This window comes from Malaclemys terrapin, chromosome 19, assembly GCF_027887155.1.
Source record: "Malaclemys terrapin pileata isolate rMalTer1 chromosome 19, rMalTer1.hap1, whole genome shotgun sequence".
Lineage (NCBI taxonomy): Eukaryota > Metazoa > Chordata > Testudines > Emydidae > Malaclemys > Malaclemys terrapin.
Window position 1 is genome coordinate 21,730,827 of NC_071523.1, and position 13,032 is coordinate 21,743,858.

The 13,032-nt window shown below is 58.9% G+C and overlaps 1 protein-coding gene across 4 annotated transcripts in view; it reads right to left on the reverse strand.

Moving 5' to 3' along the window:
- The window catches only part of PLEKHG5 (pleckstrin homology and RhoGEF domain containing G5), a 113,732-nt gene that overhangs the window by 42,254 nt on the left and 58,446 nt on the right, over nucleotides 1-13,032 (reverse strand). Inside the window, exon 1 of one of the 4 annotated variants that reach the window (XM_054009495.1) lies at nucleotides 3,916-3,980. The exons of the other annotated variants lie outside the window; for them this stretch is intronic. The gene's annotated coding sequence lies outside the window, so the exon portion shown is untranslated. Of the gene's footprint in view, nucleotides 1-3,915; nucleotides 3,981-13,032 lie in introns of those variants that run through there. 4 annotated transcript variants of the gene reach the window in all.

Consider the following 13,032-nt stretch of genomic DNA (forward strand, 5'->3'; position numbering starts at 1 on the left):
CGTCTGGACTCACTGATGGAGCCAAGCTGAGCTCTGCTGGTGCCTCCATTCATTGGCTGCGCTCTGAGCTCCCAGCTGCTGGGGCGTTCGCCCTCCCGTCCCTGGGGTGCCTGGGGAGGGATGTACAGGCCTGACGGGGAAGCCCAGGCTGGGCCTTGCAGAGCCCACGCTCCCCAGCCTCGAACCAGCATGTGCTCCCGCGGGGCTCCCGTCCCTGAGGGCTGGATGCACTTGGCCTGGCTGGCTGAAGGCAGCCCTGTGTCCCTCCGCCAGCGCCCCTTTGCCACACTCCAGGGAAGTGGCCACTGCCCAGGGTGATCGGTAGGGATCCCCTGCATGGCCACTCCCTCCCCGTCGCTCTGCCCCAGCAGTCCCTGGCCTGCCGCACCCAAGCACATGGACACTTTCATCCCAGCGCCAAGTTCACGAGTTACGCAGAGCGCCCCAGCCAGCCAGGGCCGGGGGCACCGCTACCCAGCGCTCTGTATGCAGCACCGCCTAGGCCCCAAACAGAGCTCCTGCCTGCTCAGCCAGGCGCCTGGGCGTCGGGAGCACCACTCCTGCTCCTGCCAGCCCCCTGCAGCTTGGGCCGGCTAGGCGGCCAGCAAGCCCCAGTGCCAGGGGAGCTCCCAGCAAGGCACCAGCTCCGCTCCTGCAGCTCTCAGGAGCCCGGCAAAGCGAGAAGCCAGAGGTGGGTGCAGCAGGCAGCCCCCGGGGCAATGAGAACACACAGGGAGTGTACAGAGAGACACCAGCCACTGTGGCCTCAAGGGCATGGGATCCAGCTGGACAAGTAACCGCTGCTCCAGCCCAGGCTGGGAATTTCCAGCCCGGAGGATAGCTGCAAAACGGGTCAGGCTCTCGAGCCCCCCAGCAGGGTGCTCTGCTGTGCGGGTGGCAGCTAGCCACTGTGCCAATCGGGCCCTGCCGGGGGGGTGCAGGGAGCTGGACGCCTAGCCTTATTCACTCGGGGCAGCTGGGAATTCGAGATCGCAGCGCCAGCCTGCCCTCCGAGTGCCCACGTCAGCAGCTGGCACACTTTGTGCACACATGACCCAGCACGCAGGAGGAGCTAAGGGGCCTAAGTGATGGCCCCAGGGGTAAACTGGCAGAGGGGCACATACATGCCAAGGCCAAACCAACGGGCCAGGGATGGGAAATAATCCCACTGGGGGTAGGCGGCTCATACCATAGCCGGTGATGGAAAGGCAAGTGCAGATCCGTGCTACACGGAGACAGAGACATGCATGTCCCGCGGTGTCCCTCAGCACTGCTTTGCTCTGGCCGTGGGTCCCCTCAATCCCTCCCCTCTGACATGCGGACAAGACACCATCTTCAGCTTCTGCGCCAGTGAAGGAGAGACGCGGCTCCTCTGGGCGCAGTCCCTCCAGCCGGGACCGGCTCCCTCCCCACACCGCCGGTCACCCTGGGAGGAAGCTGCTCTGGAGCTCTGTCTGTGTGCAGGAAGTGCAGGGGAGGGTCCCCCCATCCAGTCCCAGCGCAGGGCTCGTCCCAGTGACGACACAAACGCTGGGTTAGGAATGTCCCAGCAGCAATAATCTGTCGTGACTTCTGCCGTTCTCCCAGGGATTAAACACGCCGTGGGTGGGCTGCATGGACAGTGATGTAACCCCAGGGACTGACATTGGGCATTCAGCATGAATCCCTTCGGAGGGGTGCAGTGCACGGGCCAGGCGCCTGTGGGGAGGGGGCCCACCTCCGGCTGTTTACCAGTAGCCTGCATTCTGGGCATGCCCAGGGAGGCAGTGGGCTGGAGAGCACACTCCCCCCTGGATCCCGGCCTGATGCTTTGCTGCGGAGCTGCACGGCCTGGAAAATCTGCACCGGCAAGGTCTGCGTGGTGGGGCTCAGCACACCACGCACCCATGCAGAGAGCAGCAGGCAGCTCGGCGCTGCGTGAGCAGCAGAATGGCGAGGCCTTCAGAGGCCAGTGTGGGCACAGTATGGGTACCTGAAGCCTCTGGCAGCAGCATGCAGCAACCCCCATCCCTCCCCTCCCCTCCCCCAGCCGTTACCATAGGAGGGGCTGTTGGCAAGGGTGACCCCTCAGCCTCCAGTAATGCTTCAGTGTGCATCGGGAGCTGTACTGTGCGAACTCCCCTGAGGCAGCTGTGAAGCCTGAAATCTTGCCTGAACCTGGGGGAAAAACAGTCCTGGCAGCTTTGCAGCAGAGGCCGGCTGGGCTCCAGCCGAGGCTGCGGGCTCAGTGCCCTGCTTGTGGGAAGCGCGCTCCCTGTAGCTCCATAACCATTGCCTTGCTTTACCCTAGTGCTGCTGTGTCTGCTACCCACACGCAACTGGCGCCAGTGGGTCACAGCAACTTAGAAACCAACAGCTCCAGCCCCAAATTCCACCCACCTCCGGAAGATCCCAACAATCCGGTCAGAAATGATCCCGAAGAAACCAAACGCAGCTGGTCATCCGAACTGATCCAGACACCCCCTGCCCTCTCCTGCACGCCCACTCTCTAGGCTCACTCATGCAGCCCAGCTCTGCGTCAAGGCACTTCCCTCCTGAGGCCAGCCCAAAACACACCTTGCTAATTCCAGAGCTTCCCGAGAACCACTGAAAAGGCCACCGCTGCGTGGCAAGAGCCAGTCCTTGTGTTCGCACCTTGCAACAAAACCTGCAAGGGAAAACCATTGGCGCTGGCCTTGGGAGCCAGGGTCTGCTCTGAAGAGCAGGAGTGCCTTGCAAAGACTGGTTCGTTCACACTTAACCAGTCTCTGCATCAGATTCTTCCAGTGATAATGAGATTTATAAAAACATCCCTGGTGCTAAGGTAGTGGACCCAGTAGAGGGGGATCCAACCCAGGCCTGTATACCAGATGCAGATATCCACTGGGGGTGGCAGTCTATACTACAGCCAGCCCAGCTGTGACACTCACCAGCCCAAAAGTCACATCTCATCTCTAAGAACAGTCTGGAAAATTCCCCTGAACATCCAGCCGACCTGCCCAAGGTGCCTTGTGCCACAACATGCCAAGAGTGCTGGAGATGACCTGCCTGATAAACCCAAGCACGGCCCAGGGAAGCTTTGTCCACAACAGGCTAGAAAAATAAGGAGTCAGCTGTTGCCAAAGGTTCTGAGTCCAGCTGGAGCTAGCTGCAGCTTGTCATGTAAATCAATTGTGCACTTGGAACCAGACCCCGTTGTTGCTAATTAGGCGGGAGGATTTGCTGACAGGAAGGTAGAGAAGGGAAGGGGCAGTCTGGGGACCAGGGAGAACCCTACGGAAATGCAGCATTTTAAAGCCATCCTGCTTTCCCACTTGCTCGGAGTTTGCCGTCACCGGCTGCTGGCAGGAAGCAGCACATTGTTTTCATTCTCTGCAGAGGCTGGATTTCCAGTCACTGGGCTAAGGCAGGAGAATCCACAGCTCAGCCGTGATGGCAGCTCATCTGGCGGTTGCCCTGAATCCACTGGACTGAACGCATGTTTCACCCACCTTTAAAGTCCCTCCCAGCCCCAGCTTCCAGTGTTAACGTTCCCTGAGCCAGGGCTCCGTGCCCAGCGGTGGAGGCATTCAGCCCCATGGCTCTTGGGCTCCCCAGGCATTGAATCTAGTTGGTAACATTTCCTCAGCCCCAGCTTTGTGGCGTTAGCCAAGCCCCAGCGTACCCACCTGCCGGGGAGGACAAGGACCCAGTGCCTAAGCCACGTCTGCTGCATGTGTCAGAGAAGCCGGAGAGCTCTCTCCTGCATGATGCACCTTGACGCTGGAGCTGACCCATACTGTGTGCTGCCCCAGGGATCGGCTGTGTTAGGAACGCCCGCAGCTCCAAGGACCCGCTCTCTGCCCTTCCCACATGCCAGCCGCTTGGGAACCCCCCGGAAAACCCCATGCTCCAGCCCCGAGATGACTGACTAACACTGGCCATTCAGAGACTCACCAGTCCACTGGGATCCCTCAGGGGGAGCCCCTCACTTCTGCCCTCCGCGCAGGCCCTTGCATCACTCGCTCGCTGCCTCATCACAGCTCTGCTTTGCAGCGTCTGGCAGGCAGCACTCCGCTCGCTGCCGCCTGCGCCGTCCCAGTGCAGCTGATCCCGGCTCTCAGCACAGGGGACAGTGCGGGCAGGAGCGGGGCTGAGTCCGGAGCGCCTGGCGTCCCTGCATCCCCTCCCTCATTCGCACCCGGGTGGGTGTGCAGGGGAAATCAGCGGACACAAAGCCATGCTAAAGCTGGCAGCCGGATAATTAGGGCGGTCGGAATCTACCACCCCCTCCCAGGAAGAGGCAGACAGCTGGAATGTACCATTTGTCCACCGGCATCTGCCTGCGGTACAATGACAGGGCAGGAAAGAGACACAGGCCCGAGTCACACAGTGAAGTCAAGTCCACCCAGCGGAGCAGCCGGGAGCAGCCCTGGGCCCGGGAGACACAGAAATGCACAAAGCCCAGTGTGCATTGCCCAGAACCCCCCCACACACACACACCTCCGGCTGAAGGCAGGGGGCTGGGGAGGGCTGGATTCAGAACCGAAGTCCCTGGGCCAGGGAAGAGAGCCACAGCCCTCTGGCAGGATCCGCCCAGCAGAGCGAGCGCCTTGGCTGGAGTCGGGGCAGGGGGCAGCAGGATGGGACACCCAGGCTTCCCCCAGCCTGTTGCTGTTTGTGTGGCAGCAGCACCCAAAGGCCACAGCACGCTGGGCACGGTGCACAGTGCTGAACGCCTACAGCTTCCATCGGTCACTGGGGACGAGCCCAATCTCAAATCCAGCCCCAAAGCTTTGCCTCGGGCTCATAGCCAACCGCAGAGCTTCCAGCCACCCCCGGGGTCAAAAGTCACCTGTTGTCGCAAACCCACCCAAGGTTGGCTTGGAACTCAGGAGATTATCTTTAAAAATTGATGCTGGGGTTAATCACATGACTCCAGGAGCTGGAACTTTAAGGAAACCGCCACCGACTATCGAGCAACTCGTGCTGCAATCGAGACCTGTCCCCCCCCCCCAACCTTGCACGCTGCCTGACGTTATGACACACTGATTACCTGGCTTCACGTTCCCAGGCCAGCCGTGAGCGGCTGAGCCCATGTTTGCGAGAGCCCCCATCCCCCAGCCAGAACGGTGGCCCCGAGCAGCCCGACGGGGACGCAGCCCATCTGCTGCACTTCTCACTGCCTGAGCCCTTCCCAGGTACCTGCCACCTCATGCTCCCTGCCCCTGCGGCACAGCGGCCTTGTCACGAGGAGGCAGCCAAAGCCCCCTGCTCCCAGCCCTGTGCTCAGCCACGAGGCTGGGGCTCTCCCCTCTCCATACCACGGCCCCTGTCCCACATGGGCCTCCCAGGTCCCCTGCCATCCAGACAGGACCCCCGCCCCACTTAGCAGTCTGGGAGGGGCAGGAGAGCTGCACCCCCAGGGCAGAAAGCCCCTGCACTGCACCTTCCTCGGAGTGTAGCTGCTCCCTGGAGATGCTGCCGTGCCCATCACTACAAGGAGTAGGAAGCGGTTGGGGCTGGTGTGGTCAGAGGGCCTGGCCTGGTGCAGGCCGTGCTACAGTGAGTCCTGGGAGACCCCGGGATTTTACAAGGGCACCAGAAGCAGCATCCAGGCTCACGCCCCATCACACTGCAGGCGCCATCTGGGGGGAAGCAACCTGTCAGCAGGGGGCTCCCCGCAGCTGGGCTGGGAGATCCCCGCCCTCACGGCTCACTGGAAGGCTGTGAAAAACCAGGCACACAGAGGAGAGACACCAGCCCGTGCTAACTACCTGGCCAAGCAGCCCACTCCCTGGGGTGCAGGAGTCAGCCTCGTGCTGTGGGCAGGCAGCCCACAGGGTTCACCCCAAGCACCCCGTGCTCCGGGAGGATAAACAGCCTGAAGTCAGGATGCCTGTCAGAGCTTCTGAGCTGAAAATCCACCAGAAGCCGTTCCCGTGGGAATTCACGAGGTGCCTGCTCCTGGAACGGCCCTTCTCCCAGCAGGACGGGCAGCTCCTTGTCCCCGAGGCCCGTTGTATCTGCCCCCTGCACCGAGAGGAATAAACAGAGAGGATCTGCTGAGCTTCCCCTGCAGTGTGGGGGCAGCAGAGGTGGGTTATGGTTTTGTGGGGCCCTGGGCAGGAATAAATGGGGGCCCCTCCCCACCCCTTCCGCCTGCAGTCTCCCCTGCTCCCCCGTGCTCCTGCCGGGGAGCAGGTGGAGGTGCAGGAGCGCCCATTTTTCATGGGCCCCACTGGCCCAGTAGCTAACCTATCACTGGGGGGCAAGCACTCTGGGTCCATGGCCGCTTTGGGATCCGACTGCAGAGAAAACAGCTTCCCCGGTGCCCAAAGTACAGCATTCCCCATTAGACGCTGCGCTCATTCCAGGCTCCTCCAGCCAGTGGTGCTTCCCGGGGGAGAGTCTCAAAGCAAGAGAGGTTCGGCCATCCCGTACCGCTGCCTCGCTCAGCTCCCCACCGCTGCCACAGAGATTTTACAGCAGCCAGGGGCCCTGCTGCTACTGCACTGGCTGACTGGGACTAGCAGGCAAAGAACCTGCTGGTGAGTGGGAAGAAGTGACCCCACCGTCACCCCAGTTTCTCCCCCTCACCAGCATGCCCTTCCCAGCTCCGCCCCCCCCTTCTCGACCATGTCGCTTCCCCTCCATGCCAGGGACGCCAATGCAACTTCTTCCATGTTACTCCCGCTCGTGGAACTAACCCACTCCCCTCTGCCAGTTCCGTCGGCCCCTTTCCCCAGGCCACTGCTGGCAGAAGGGGCTGCAGCGTGTCCCTGAGGACGTTTTGGTTTGCAGACTAACGGAAGTCACGTCTAGTTACGTACATAGCAAACGAACTCCTGCCCCAGTTTCTCCCTCGACAGGAAGCGGTCTGCAGCAGGAAGTGCATTTCCCGAGGGTTGTCAGTGCCTCGCACAACGGGGTGTGGACGCTGACTAGGGGCTTGGGGCACTAATGCAACACAAGCAATGGGGAACAAGCTCCAGGCTCCTGGACACGTAGGCCAAGCCCTGCCTAACCCCTGCAGGAGTTTCTGGTGCTGTCCAAGCTACGGGAGAAACATGGAAGTGAAAGAGAGAAGGATTCTAGTCATGTCCCCGGAGCAATGCAGGATCGATCCCTACAACTGGCTGGGCTGCAGCGTGAGAATGCCCCATTGCAGCCTGCCCACCAGCAGCCAGGAAGTGGCCCCAGGCAGTAGGGAAATCAAACCACCTTGGGTACCAGCACAATGGGGTTTCTGTCACGGGAGAGGCGGGAACTCAGCACTGGCAGCACCGAGATGGGGTCAGAGTGAGACAAGCCCAACCTCCACCCGCCAGAAGCACAAATGAGAGCGTGAGAGCCATGGCGTTTCAGACTAACACAGAAACTCCAGTGCCAGCAAAACCCTTCCCTGAGCTCCCTGCGCCTCCCTGCAACCAGCCCAGTCCGGGACAAGAAAACGAGGGAGGCCATGGCACCGGGGCTCCAGACGGGACAGCACAAGTCAATGCCCTGCAGGCCAGCTGCTAGCGAGCGCTGCCACCTGCTGGGATGCTGCTGGAAATTCATTCACGGAACTGCAAGGACTCATGTAGGAGCAGGAGAGGACTCCAAATCGTGCCGGAAAGTCCTGCCAACCAGCACAGAACCATCCCTCTGCTGCACAGGGTTTGCAAGCCACGCTGCAGAGGGGAAGCAGCCCTGCCCCGTGTTTCAGGTCACTGCTCTGTTATTTCCAGCCCGACAGACAGACCCTGATGGTAGGAGGGGGAGGGTTTTTCTGCTACATCCTCTTGGTGCTCATCTGGTGTTGGGGTGACACCTGGCCCTTTGCCTCAGTTCTGGGAGCTTGGCTAATCTGCCTTTTCTCTTGTTCCTTGTCTCTCACGTGTGCTCCCCTCTCTCTGCGTATCTCTGTGCACCAATCCTGACGTCTGTGATTATCCGCACAGCAGCTCCACTTCACAGCAGCCCTGGGCAGGAAGTGGCAACCTTTCTATATTAACATAAGTAACGCACTGACCCTACTAGGACGAGTCTGGCTCTGCCGGTCCATATACCAATGTGTCCCATCCCCCCAGATACCCAACCTCAGGAAGGTTTACAGCCCTTCTATTCTCTCCTCCCAAAGGTAACCACGGCAGTTCTTGCGGACCACATTCACGGCTAGCCCTTTCTCGAATCTTGCAATAAGTTCCGCTGGGCAGTTAGGTCCTGCCAGAAAAGTCTGTTCATTGATCAGTTTTACATTGATTGGCTCTCCATTTCAGCAGCTAGCAGGGAGATACGTGCCAGGAGCAGCGTGCATCTGGCACCAGCTGCACGGACAGAAACCATTCCCTCCCCGCAGAATGAGCAGGCTGTGCTCGGAAAAATGCGATGGACTGATGGGTGCTGCTCCCACCATGGCACACCAGCTCTGTGCATCATGCACAACACGGCCCTTCCAGGCTGCAGCAAGGATACCTCCCCGGGGAGGGGCTGCCAGCCCAGGCAGGGGTTCTAGTTTCTAACTGCTTAGCTAGGGCAGATGGGAAACTTTCCATGTAACCCTCCCCAAGGCCACTCAAGCCAAGTGCACAGCGACAATGCAGGGAATTAGGGAGCCTTTAATCTCCATCACTCCAATTTGAGCTGGAGCCCAGGACATGTCAAGCCGAGTTCTGTAACCTCCACTGAGCCCTTTCTGCCTCTCTCGGCCCCCAGCATACAACCACCCTGGAAGAGAGAGGCTGGCGGTCAGCTCCTTGCGTAACCACTCTGAGAACCAGTTCACCGTCCCTGTTGCTGGCTCACCCTGGGTACAGTGCCCCACTGCACAGCCACCAGGCCAGGCTTGCTCCAGGTGCTGCTGTCCTAAGGAGTCCAGGCAGGTGATGCAGTGCACACAGCAGCCAGTGTAGTCTGAGTTCTGTCTCTGTTCTCGTCTGGTGCCACGTCTCCTGCCTCCACCCCAGGGTACCCAGAGCAGCACAGGGCTCCCACCCTGTGTCCACTATGGCCTCCAGCAATGAAACCCTGCCCTCCACCCCCCATCTTCTTTACTGCCCTCCGCAGGAGAGGAGCTCAGCTCCAGCATGGTCACCAGGCTTAGCTCACACCGTGGCAGTTACAAGAGCATGGGACAGTCCTGTCAGCCCTGGAATGGCCCCTTCCTAGAGCATGTCACCTGTGGCTCCACACCCCATCCTGGTTAACTGAACGTGCCCCGGTCACCCAGTGAGTCTGGTCTGGAGTCAGGGCTCCCAGGCCCTGTTCTAACCATAAGAAAGGCTGGTTAGGTCACAGAGGTCATGGAAGTCACAGAATCCTTCAGCCCCAGGGGCTGCGGGACGCCAGCTTGCAGTCAGTGGGGCCCTGGCAGGATTCCAGCAACAGGCAACAAGGGGCCCCCTGCAAGGTTCCAGTGACAGGTGACAGACTCCTGAGGGGGCCCTCCTCAGGGTCCCAGAGATGGGGGGACGCCTTGGGTGAGTGGCTGGGGGGTGTCCCGTTTTCTCTTTGGGAAATATAGTTACCCTGCAGCTCCCAGCTGCTGTGGGCCGAGGGCTCCCCACCCCCAAGCTTCCAGCTGCCGTGGGCGGAGGGGGAACCCCACAGCTCCCAGCCACCATGGTGGCAGGGGAAACCATGGAGCTGCAGCAGCAGCAAGTCACAGAGAGGTCACAGTGTCCATGAATTTTTGTTTATTGCCTGTGACCTGTCCGTGACTTTTATTAAAAACAACCATGACAAAATCTTAGCCTTAACCATGAGACACCCAGCCTCCCATTAGGAGAAATGTCCAGGTTGCACTGTGACCCCTGAGCTCTAACCTGTCTGTGGAGTTCACAGGCGCATGCCACCTGTGCAGAACACACGTTCCCTCGCTCCTAGCAAAGAGGACAGGACTCTCAGGAGGTTCTCAGTGCAAATTCTGTACATCAGATGGGGACCTTGGACCATCCTTCCCACCCCTAGGCTCTCCAGGGCTGCCAAGTTCACATCACAGATAATTCCTTCGGGTCCCACCTCACTACAGCTCTCTGCTCCTTATCCCTGACAAGTGACACAGAGAATTTCCCTGCACACTCTGCAGCCTATGCCCAGCACCATCTGGAAAAGCCCCCCAGTGTGATCCTCCCCGACTTATTTACATCTCCACACCAGCAATATAAATAATGGCCATCACATGCCCCTCTGGAGCGAGAGCATTCTGGAAACTCGCCCTTCACACTCCACAAACACAAGCGATATATGTTATCTGGGTGCCCAAATTAAACAGTGGATACTCCTGCAAACCCTTAATTACCAACTCTCATAACAACCTTGTTCAGCACAGCGGGTGAAAAACGATGACAGGTCTGCAAGCAAATTCTAGTGTTAAATAAACAATGACTTGGGTCAGCATTCTTCGGGCAGATTAATTCTTAGCCAGAGATTTGGGGCTACAAATCATGTTCTACTAGTGCTACTTGATCAAGTAACTGTGGGATTAGTAATAAAGGGGTGGGGTTATTTCACTTATCCTGGTGTTAGCTCCCGGAGAATAGCAGGAGGCTAGTGGAGTACCCTCTCCTGAGAAAGGAGCATGCCCAGAGGCCTGAGGTGGCACCAGAGGCTGGTCTCATCAGGTTTCTGGCACCAGCACCTGTTCTCCAAACCAAAGAACCTCAGCCTGGGCTGGCACAGGCTCTAGCCTCGCGGCAGAGCTGGCCCAGGGAGACGGGAGCAGAGCCCTGCCAGGTTAGTAACGAACGGTGCTTCTGTAGCCGAGTTCCCTGGCACAGGCTGGCAAGGAGCCCTGCTGCCGTCTGCTCTGCACGGAAGGGCAGCACTTCACACAGAGCAGCTTGCAGTGTTGCTCCCCATACGTCCCGTCTCCAGAAACGGCCAGCACTTCCGTGCGGGTATAAACAGAGCCCTGTCGCAACCTTCAGGCGGGCTGCTCGCTCGGCCCCTGCACACTGCCTCACACTGCGCCCGGCTGGAGATGCACAGAGAGTCTGGAAAGGGGCAGATACAGAGTCATTCGGGGGAGCCTTTTACATGTCTGTGGCACCTAGTCAGCTGTAAATCCAACAGCCAGGAGCAGCCTCCTCCCAGGCTAGGGCAGGCGTGAACGCCGGCCGCTCGCTGAGTCTCAATTGCCGAGTGCAACAGCCTAACTCAGCTGACTGCTGTGCCAGCGGCCCACACCTCCTGCATTATCCTTTGAGCGCTGCCTGCTGGGGACAGAGTGCATCAGCCCAGACCTCAAATCCCATCCGAACCGTATGTTCGCTGCACACTCCCAGCCCAGGGTCGCCATGGACCCAGGCAGGTGCAGGTCAACCAGTGCCTCCAGTGAACTGCAGCAGGATTTGGTGGGTCTTTGTCTATTCTGAAGCCTGGCCTCCTAGCCTAAAGGTGCAGAACTCGCTCTGTGACGGTGACAGCACAGTGCCGGGCCAGCCCTTCCATGCTACTCCTGCCAGACTGACACAGTCGAGTTATGCATGGACTGACGAGCCGGGAAGTACGACTCACATACCGTGGAATCCCCAGGGCCTGGAAACACACTCTGCTCCCCTCCCCTTGCCCATCATTCCCCTCCTGGCACTTTCTCTGGGGTCATGGCATGCCCAGGAAGCCTAGGGCACTCACGGGGGCGAGGCACAGAGCAGAGGGAGCTGCAGCTGGCAGTCGTGCGAAACCACAGGGCAGCCCAACCAGACCTTTCATTTCCCCCAGTGACAGCACTCTGACTGCTCCGGGGCTGCCAGCATCTCACCCGCCCATCTCACATAGCACACCCTGCCCTCATCCTCAGCCGAACGCCCTTCCAGCGCCCTGGCCACCTGTCGCTCAGGCCAACACCTGGTCAATTCACTCTCCAGCTCTCACGTCTGAATCTTAAGGAGACACGACAAAAGAGACACTGAAAAGCTGCAAATCCAACAGGAGCTGTGCAGGGGTCTTGATGCTGCTTTGCTGACATAGCCCAGCCCGGCAGCATCTTGCCTGTCTGTCTATCCCGATACGTCTAATGCTCCCATCGCCATCGCGTCCAGGTGCCGCATACAGAAGAAGATCCACTTGTAGAGGGCCTCAGTATGGTCCTGCTTTTGGGGGGGTGTTTTGGAACCCACCTTTCTGGCAAAGGACAATGCTGCGAATTGTGCGGCAGAGCAAGGCCCGTGCAAAGGGGCGCGTCCTGCATTGCTCCCTGACCACCAGACACAATTGCGGAGGGCAGTTTGTTTCCTAGCAGAGAAGTCCAAGCATCCCCTAGTGGTCTGGTCATCCCTACATCCCCTCTCTGAGCTCTGCCAATATAGCACCCATCTGGCTCTGTTAGCCTAGCTTAGGTACTCCCACGGCCCTCATTACAGAGTGCCTGAGCACCTCACAATCCCACTGTAGAGCTATGGAAGGACGTACCGATATCCCCATTATGCAGATGGAAAACTGAGGCACAGACAAACTGATCTGCATGAAGTCTGTGGCGGAGCAGAGAATTAAACACGGGTCTCCAAGTCCTAGATTCATCCCGTAACCATTGGGCCATCCAGTCTCTCGTGAGTAGAAACAGCCAGTCCTGCCAGGCTGTGATGAGGAAAGAGGATCAACATGGGGAAGTTGTGATCTTCATGCTCGTTCCACTCCTCAAAGCTGGCTCTGAAGTGAATGCTGCCAGGGTGAAAGGCCAGGACCCCCTCTGAGCCCTTGCCCAAATGCTGCTTTACTAACATAACTAACTTCCCCCTTTAAATTCATCCTTAAAAATAGCTGGGGAGTGAAAATCCTCAGAAATCTGTGCCAAGAGCAGCTCCCTTTTAGGGTCTATTCGTCTTGCTCCTCTCAAAATCCAGCACCTAATTCCAACAAACAGAGCAGCCCCACACGTCTGCTTAGAACAAAAGTTCCTAGTGGTGTTGCCAAGGTTTTAAGACTAAACAACAATCTCTCTTGTGGCTTTAAGAATTTCCACATCGCGCCCTTCCAGCGAAGGGCAGGAGCCATTGCAATGAATCGCAAGCCAGAGTGACAACAGATTCTAGGCCCCTCGGAAAATCTGGGTGCTAATTGCCGGGGAATGTTCTGAGCGGTGAACTGTCC